The sequence below is a fragment of the Salvelinus namaycush genome, chromosome 36 (genome assembly GCF_016432855.1).
Source record: "Salvelinus namaycush isolate Seneca chromosome 36, SaNama_1.0, whole genome shotgun sequence".
Taxonomy (NCBI): Eukaryota; Metazoa; Chordata; class Actinopteri; order Salmoniformes; family Salmonidae; genus Salvelinus; species Salvelinus namaycush.
The window spans coordinates 8679603-8687722 of NC_052342.1; the positions used below are offsets into that span (position 1 = coordinate 8679603).

The following is an 8120-nucleotide window of genomic DNA, read 5'->3' on the forward strand; positions in this document are numbered from 1 at the left end:
AAACCGGTATGGCGGCTTGTTCCACAAAATGGCGGATTCAAAAGAGAGGGAAAGGGAGGGGCATGTAAGAAAGAGTGGGAGAAGAAACAAAGGACTTCCCTACGCATATACAGCTGATAACTATGCTCATGGAAATGTGAATACTTTGCACATGCACGGCCGCACAGTCGAAAAGAATTGCAATGTACGTATTTAATTGTGTATGTCTTGTCTCTCTGTTGAAATCGCCGGTCCGTCTGGGGAGTAATTCAACAGAAAGTCTCTGGTTTGTCCACCAGAGATCAAAATCTTTCGTAGTTGTAGCTCTGTTATAATGTTTACGTCAGACGTACCAATGGTCGTTTAGAATGGATCTTTCAGAGTACCACTCCTGTTTACTAGACTAAAGTACTTAAACAGCTGCAGACTGAATGTTCCTGTGTAGTCTTCATCTTCTGGGTACAGCTAAGATCACTTTCCACACCAACAGCAACCCGCCGTGTTCTGGTCTAATCGATTCTAACCATTTGTGATGTCCAGTTCACACTGTCCGCCTGCTTGGTCTCTAGTTTTAAACCATTTCTCAGCCATGTAGCCACCGCTTCACACTTTCTGGTCTTTGTAAATTTTCTTAGAAGTGGGTTTTATACTCTCTGGGAAAAGGAGGCGTTCCATAACGCTGACGTAATGTCTGTGCACACGTGGGTGTGGTCAATGACTAGTTAAGACTTTATATGAAAAACAATTCTCTCATTTACAAGGCTAACATCACATTTAATCTTCTCACAAATAGTTTCATATTTAATCATATAAGTTCCCCAACATTTGGATGTGACCCTGACAACTGGGAAATATACACATTCAGAGATAGTTATGTTGTTATACTGTCCTTTCGACAGGATTGTTCTTTAAGTACCCACGGACCATTCCAACTGCTTGGATTACTGAAATATTGTTTCATTATTCAATCTTTTGATGTTACCGTTTTGGGGGGAGGAATCTCCTTGTGACAAAGAGGCTTCTTTCCCCTCAATCCTGCCAAACCCAAAGGCAGAGTTTCTACAAGGTATTTATGACCGTCATAAAACTGGTGGGGGAGACAGAGAGGCGGGGGGGGAATCTGGCGCCTATGATTTTCACCCTTCTCAACCAATGCATTTCTGGAAGGACACAAGGAAATGGACACATGGGATCAAGGACAGACAAAATGAGATCCACCACCTGTGGTCTTGGGAGGCACGGTAGAGGGAGGGGTCACCTAGGGGCGTGTGGGAGAGGGGTGGGCCCTCGCAGGCTAAACGTGACTCCACTGGATGAGTATCAAGACGGGGCTTTCCCACACACCAGAGAAGGCTCCGCCTCCGATCTCCATGGCTCGCTTGTAGAGCTCTGCTTCTTTCTCAAAGTCCCCTTCCTCATAGCTGGGGAAAAGAGAGGGAGGAGGATGGACAGAGACAAAACAAGGTTGATGACGATGTTCAGCTCATAGTACTGTATGTATACTATCAATAACATTGTGTGTGTGTGTGTGTGCGTGTGCGTGTGAGTGTGAGTGTGAGTGTGAGTGTGAGTGTGAGTGTGTGTGTGTGTGTGTGTGTGTGTGTGTGTGTGTGTGTGTGTGTGTGTGTGTGTGTGTGTGTTTAACCGCTCTAGTAGCACAAAATGGAAAATAACGTTGCGGATAAAGTTTGGAATGACTGTTCATGTGTACTACATCTAAAGACCTGCATCACTATACTGAGAGCGTTTCAGTTTCTAAAAGTATATATTTGGGTCTTTTTTGAGCTTTTGCTCATGTTTTCAGCACCCCCATACTGCACAATGAGGATGAGGAAGTGCTTCTTCTGTCAGACACAAGCACACACTGACAGAATCTGGGAGAAACAGTCTAAATTTCCATTTGAAATCTAATTAAGCTGGGGATCCAATTAAAATCAAACCACACACAGCTGTCCCTAGTATGCATGCAGCAGAACTGGGTTTCAAATATATGAAAAATCATTTCAAACACGTTTGTGCCTGTTCCAGCTTGCCTGGCTTAATAAACCAATAGAAGAGTCCCAAAACTGCAACCCCCACACATCTGGCACTCCAGGCAGATTCAACCAAACGATAATCTATTTAAAAGGATTTTTTAAATATTTGAACTCTGGTCTGGTATGCAGTGAAATATAAGCAGTATTGGTCCTCTCACCAGTTTGCTGTAGAATACAGCCAGGTTGACCGATACTGTGGCCATACTGGGGTGTTTAAGTCCAAAACTCTTCTCCCTGATGTCCAGAGCCAGCTCATACAGGAACAGCCTTCTCCAGCTTCCCCTGGACATCACACATATCCTCTGTCAGAGTCACAAATCAGGATTACACACAACCTACAACCTAATAGAATTTGAGTTGAGTGAGGAATATGAATAAGGTCTCTAAGCTAACTTTCAAAACAGCAATGTTATAGAAGAGAATACTTTTCCGATTTCCCTTGGTTTAGAGAAACTTTCCCCACCCGCAATACACTTCCTCATTGCTCGTTCTGCATTATGGGCGCCGTGGATAAACATGAACAAAGGCTCCATAAATACCCAAATACGTCCTTTAGAAACGTCAAAGCTCTCAGTACAGGGATGCAGGTCTTTAGATGTTGTATACAACAAATACTGTCAATCAAAACTTTAGAAGTGATACCTCTGTCCATTCTAGCAGCAGGCTACACGGAGAATGGAACAGCTGGATAGGGGAAACCGCTCGATTCGCACAAAATGGAATATAACTTTGCAGATAAAGTTCGGAATGACACAATTTCATGTGTACAACATCTAAAGACCTGCAGCACTATATTGAGAGTGTTTCCATTTCTAAAAGGACAAGTTTTGGGAGCCTTTGGTCATGTTTTTTCGGCACCCCTGTACTGCACAACGAGAATGAAGAAGTATATCGCTGCTTGGGGTAAGTTTCTCAAAAATAAGTGAAATTGGGGGAATTCTTTTTTTTTTTTTTTAAGTATAACTGTCCCCACACATCTATAACATGCCATTTACATCCAAAATACAGAATTGGTTGTAAAAAGAGTAAACTTCTCCTGGTCTAGGACTTGGTTTAATGGGGTTATATGCAACAGCCCTGTGGTGGCTTGGTTAGAAACATCCCATCTCCTCAACCTACCCTGTGTTTGAAGAGCATTCCCAGGTGTTTGGGGGTGTAGGCCAGGGAGGAGTGGTCAGGGGACAGGGCTCTCATCCTGATGTCCGGGGCTCTCTCGTACATGTCCTCTGCATTGTCGTACTCCCTCCTCTCAGTGTGGTGGGCAGCTTGGTTGTTGAGGGACTGGGCACAGTTTGAGCGGTCTGGCCCCAACACACTCTGACCCATCTCCAGACGGGTCAAGAGCTCAAGAACATTTTGGCTGCCCTGGAATACACAGTAGGGAGTGACACGGAACGTTAAATGGTTCTGGACCATTCTGGCCAACATTTTTGTGTACAGATCGCTCTGTGAACGGTGCAACATCAATTCCTGTGCACCCCGTGACAGCTCTGGTTGTCCCGCATCGCATGCCTTTCTCCGATCTCATCTGAGATGCAGTATGTGAAATCTGAAATCTAATTTGCATTGGAGGTGAAGCATCACATTCTCTTTTCATCCAGACAAAAGATCAAACTTCGCAGCTCCTCTCAACATGAAAAAATACTAAACATTTAGTAGAATTTAAACAAGACCACTTTTGTACTGTCACTAAGCATTTATTTCATAGTTAGAAGAATGGTGAAATATAGTTTATAGTTTGATTGTTACTATATTTAGAAAGCATTTCAATTATTTCAAGCTTTATTCTCCGACTTTTGTTGAATTTAAAAAATATATAATATCTATACTGTGTACTTGAGCTTGTGTCCTCAAAAGTGACTACACCTCAGCAATTTATAACTATTTTTACCAGAAAGGCGAGATTTTAATCTTTCTGGCAGTATAAGCATTACTAGGTATTGTTTATGGCCTCGTCATTTAACAGGTTAACGCCACAACATGATCAAAACCATTAGATGTAGCAAGTGAAATAAAAAAATATATATATATTTGACCTTTATTTAACTTGGCAAGTCAGTTAAGAACAAATTCTTATTTTCAATGACGGCCTATGAACAGTAGGTTAACTGCCCAGAACGACAGATTTTTACCTTGTCAGCTCGGGGATTCGATCTTGCAAAAACAGCACATCATGTGGTAAAAAACATTGGTGACACTTTCCATGGAGCTTCTGTCATGTGGCCTGTGACAATCAAATGTAAAGCACACAATACCGTCAATTACAACTGTACTTAGTCATATAGTACATCCCCTCACACACCTTAGGTCACGATGGGAGAGGTAGAGAGAGAGACAGAGAGAAGGAGATAGACAAACAGGAAGAGAGAGAGAGAGAGACAGCAAAACACAGCGACCACCAGAGACAGAAAGTGAGAGCGAGAGGAAGGAGCCTTGGTTACCTTATAGCTGTCCTGCTGTTTTCTGCAGTGGCGGTCATCACACGTGGTGTTGGCCTGCAGTGGCGGTCATCACACGTGGGGTTGGCCTGCAGTGGCGGTCATCACACGTGGGGTTGGCCTGCAGTGGCGGTCATCACACGTGGGGTTGGCCTGCAGTGGCGGTCATCACACGTGGGGTTGGCCTGCAGTGGCGGTCATCACACGTGGGGTTGGCCTGCAGTGGCCATAGTGGAAAAGAAGTCCTGCATAGTGTTGTAGCCCAGGTAGCGTCTGACAGTGCCAAACTTCAACAGGTACCTGCAAGAGAACCACAAACCATTGTTAGGGGCTACGATCAGGGTTGCTATTCATTAGGGCAAACCATTGCAAAAACATTTCACAACAGAAAAATAAAGTGTTTCCTATTGGACAAGTTCAGGTAGTGTCTCCCTGTTTTAGTAAATGTTCTTCCGTTTGGTTCCTAATGAATATGGGGGACCCAAACAAATGTCATTCAGATCTTACTTCAGGACATTTTGGTATTGGGTAGGCTGGCAGCACACACCCCTATCTTATCATCGATGTTAGCCGCGACCACCAGGGGAGGAGCGCACTGTCACAGGCACAAAGAGATTAGTACACTGCACAGCACTGAAAACTCACTGACATCTTTTTAATCTCTATAGCAGTAACTTGTGTTATTGTATGTATACATATGAACAAAAATATAAAATGCAACATGTAAAGTGTTGGTCCCATGTTTCATGAGCTGAAATAAAAGATCCCAGAAATTGTCCATATGCAAAAAAAAGCTTAGTTCTCTCAAATGTGTTTACCAGTGGAGGCTCGTCAGAGGAGGAAGGGGAGGACTATCCTCCTCACTGAATTACATAAAAATAGTGAAACATAAAGTTATAATTTTTAGATAACTATACTAAATATATTCATGTCACTAAATAATTGGTTAAAACACACCGTTTTGTCTACAGTAGCCTCAGTAGCACTCTTTAGGGTAGCACCATGGTGTAGCTGGAGGACAGGTAGCTTCTTTCTTCCTCTGGGTACATTGACTTCAATACTAAACCTAGGAGGCTCATGGTTCTCCCCCCTTCCATAGACATACACAGTAATTATGACAACTTCCGGAGGACATCCTCTAACCTATCAGAGCTCTTGCAGCATGAACTGACATGTCCACCCAATCAAAGGATCAGAGAAGGAATCTAGTACTGAAAGAATAAGCTACAGCTAGCTAGCACTGCAGTGCATACAATTGTGGTGAATAGTTGACTCAGAGAGAGAAAGACAATAGTTGAACAGTATAACAAATTAATTTATTCAAAAATTAAGGAGAACAGGCCTCCCGAGTGGCGCAGTGGTCTAAGGCACTGTATCGCAGCTGTGCCACTAGAGATTCTGGGTTTGAGTCCAGGCTCTGTCGCAGCCGGCCACGACTGGGAGGCCCATGGGGCGGCGCACAATTGGCCCAGCGTCGTCCGGGTTAGGGAGGGTTTGGCCGGCAGGGATATCCTTGTCTCATCGCGCACTAGCGACTCCTGTGGCGGGCCAGGCGCAGTGCACGCTGACATGGTCGCCAGGTGTACGGTGTTTCCTCTGACACATTGGTGCGGCTGGCTTCCGGGCGCCAGGTGTACGGTGTTTCCTCTGACACATTGGTGCGGCTGGCTTCCGGGTTGGATGGGAATTGTGTCAAGAAGCAGTGCGGCTTGGTTGGGTTGTGTTTCGGAGGACGCATGGCTCTCGACCTTCGCCTCTCCCGAGTCTGTACGGGAGTTGTAGTGACAAGACTGTAACTACTACCAATTGGATACCACGAAATTGGGGAGAAAAAAGTGGTGAAAAATACACTAAATAAAAATGAAGGAGAACCAACGGTCATGGGCAGGCATAAGTTACAGACAACAAACACAATTGGATTTTATTGATACCGTGAGGAGATCCTGAGGATCATTGTTGTGCCATTCATCCGCCACCATCCCCTCATGTTTCAGCATGATAATGCAATGTCACAAGGTTCTGTTCACAATTCCTGGAATCTGCAATTGTCCCAGTTCTTCCATGCCCTGCATACTCACCCGACAGGTCACCAAATGGGCATGTTTGGGATGCACTGGATCGATGTGCATGACGGCTTGTTCCAGTTCCCTCCAATATTCAGCAACTTCGCACAGCCATTGAACAGGAGTGGGACAACATTCTACAGGCCACAACCTGATCAACTCTAGGCAAAAGAGATATATTGTGTTGCATGAGGCAAATGGTAGACACACCAGATACTGACTGGTTTTCTGATCCATACCTTTTTTTAAGGTATATGTGACCAACAGATGCATATCTGTATTCCCAGTGATGTGAAATCCATCGATTAGGGCCTAATGAATTTATTTAAATTGACTGAACTGTAACTCAGTAAAATCTTTGAAATTGTTGCGTTTATATTTTTGTTCAGTGTAGATTAAATTGGAACAAAAATGTATAGAGTAAGTGTGTGTTGTGACACTGCGAAGCAGGCAGTCTCCCTGGTATGATGAGCTGTATGTTTCCAGACTAGGGGTGGCGGTATACCGGTATGAATGTGAATACCGGTATGACGTTGTGCCATGATATGGATTTTGCCATATTGTGCATATCTTGATAAATTTAATAAATGTATGAAATAAGACATTTGTTTCGTTCAAAATTTCAATCAAGTGATGTGGGATAGTTCAAATGGTTTATTTTACTAAAAACAGCCTTTTTTAGCAAAGAAAAAAACTAGAAGCACGGATGTTACACGCTATCTGCTTGACAATCAAAGTCAAAACAAGCATGCGCAACAGCAGAGTAAGAGAACATTTAGTGAAGTAAACTCCTTTCGTTAGCAAAAGTGTCCGAAAATCAAGTGCAAATCTGTAAGCAAGCATTGAGGATGACAGAAGACAAGGAAAATAACGCTATTGAGGTTGATTTGCAGGACGACAAAGAATTGGTAAAAAACAAACAAAAAAAACAGTACTGTAAGTTGTGTCGACGCATTGTGCTAGCCAAAAGGTGGAAACTACAGCAATCTTTTTCACCGCCTGAAAACCCTGCATACGCGCGTATATGAAGAATCTCCCAGAATGCGAGCAACAAATCCCCAGAGGAAGTCCCAAGACATCTTCAAACCAGGCCCGCACTCAGCTATCACTCAAGGCATCATTCGTTAGTGGTACTCCATATGACAGGACGAGCAAGAAGTGGAATGAGAACGAGTGCAATTTCGTATCACATAGCGAAAGACATGAAACCAATTCAAACTGTGGAGAAAGACGGTTTCAGAAAGTCAATTCGAACTCTAGACCCAAGATATGAGATCCTGAGTCATAAATACTTCAGCAAAACATGTCTGCCAGAACTCTACCCAAAATGTTGGGACAGAGTTGCCAACGAAATTCGTAACGCTGCATTCTTCTCTACCACTGTCGACTTATGGTCAAGCCGGACCACAGAGCCATACATTAGCCTCCCGATTCATTACATTGATGACAACTGGAAGCTGCAAAGCAAAAGCCTTCAGACCTCTTATTTCCCAGACGACCACACTAGAGAAATAATTGCAGTTGGGCTGAGGGGGGCACTTTCATCCTGGGGCTTGAAAGAGTCTCGTCAAGTATGTATGACTACTGACAGCGGATCGAACATG

General features: G+C 43.7%; 1 pseudogene; it reads right to left on the reverse strand.

Moving 5' to 3' along the window:
• Nucleotides 1-1273: 1273 nt before the first annotated feature.
• On the reverse strand, nt 1274-6582 carry LOC120030218 (annotated as a pseudogene).
• Nucleotides 6583-8120: the final 1538 nt, after the last annotated feature.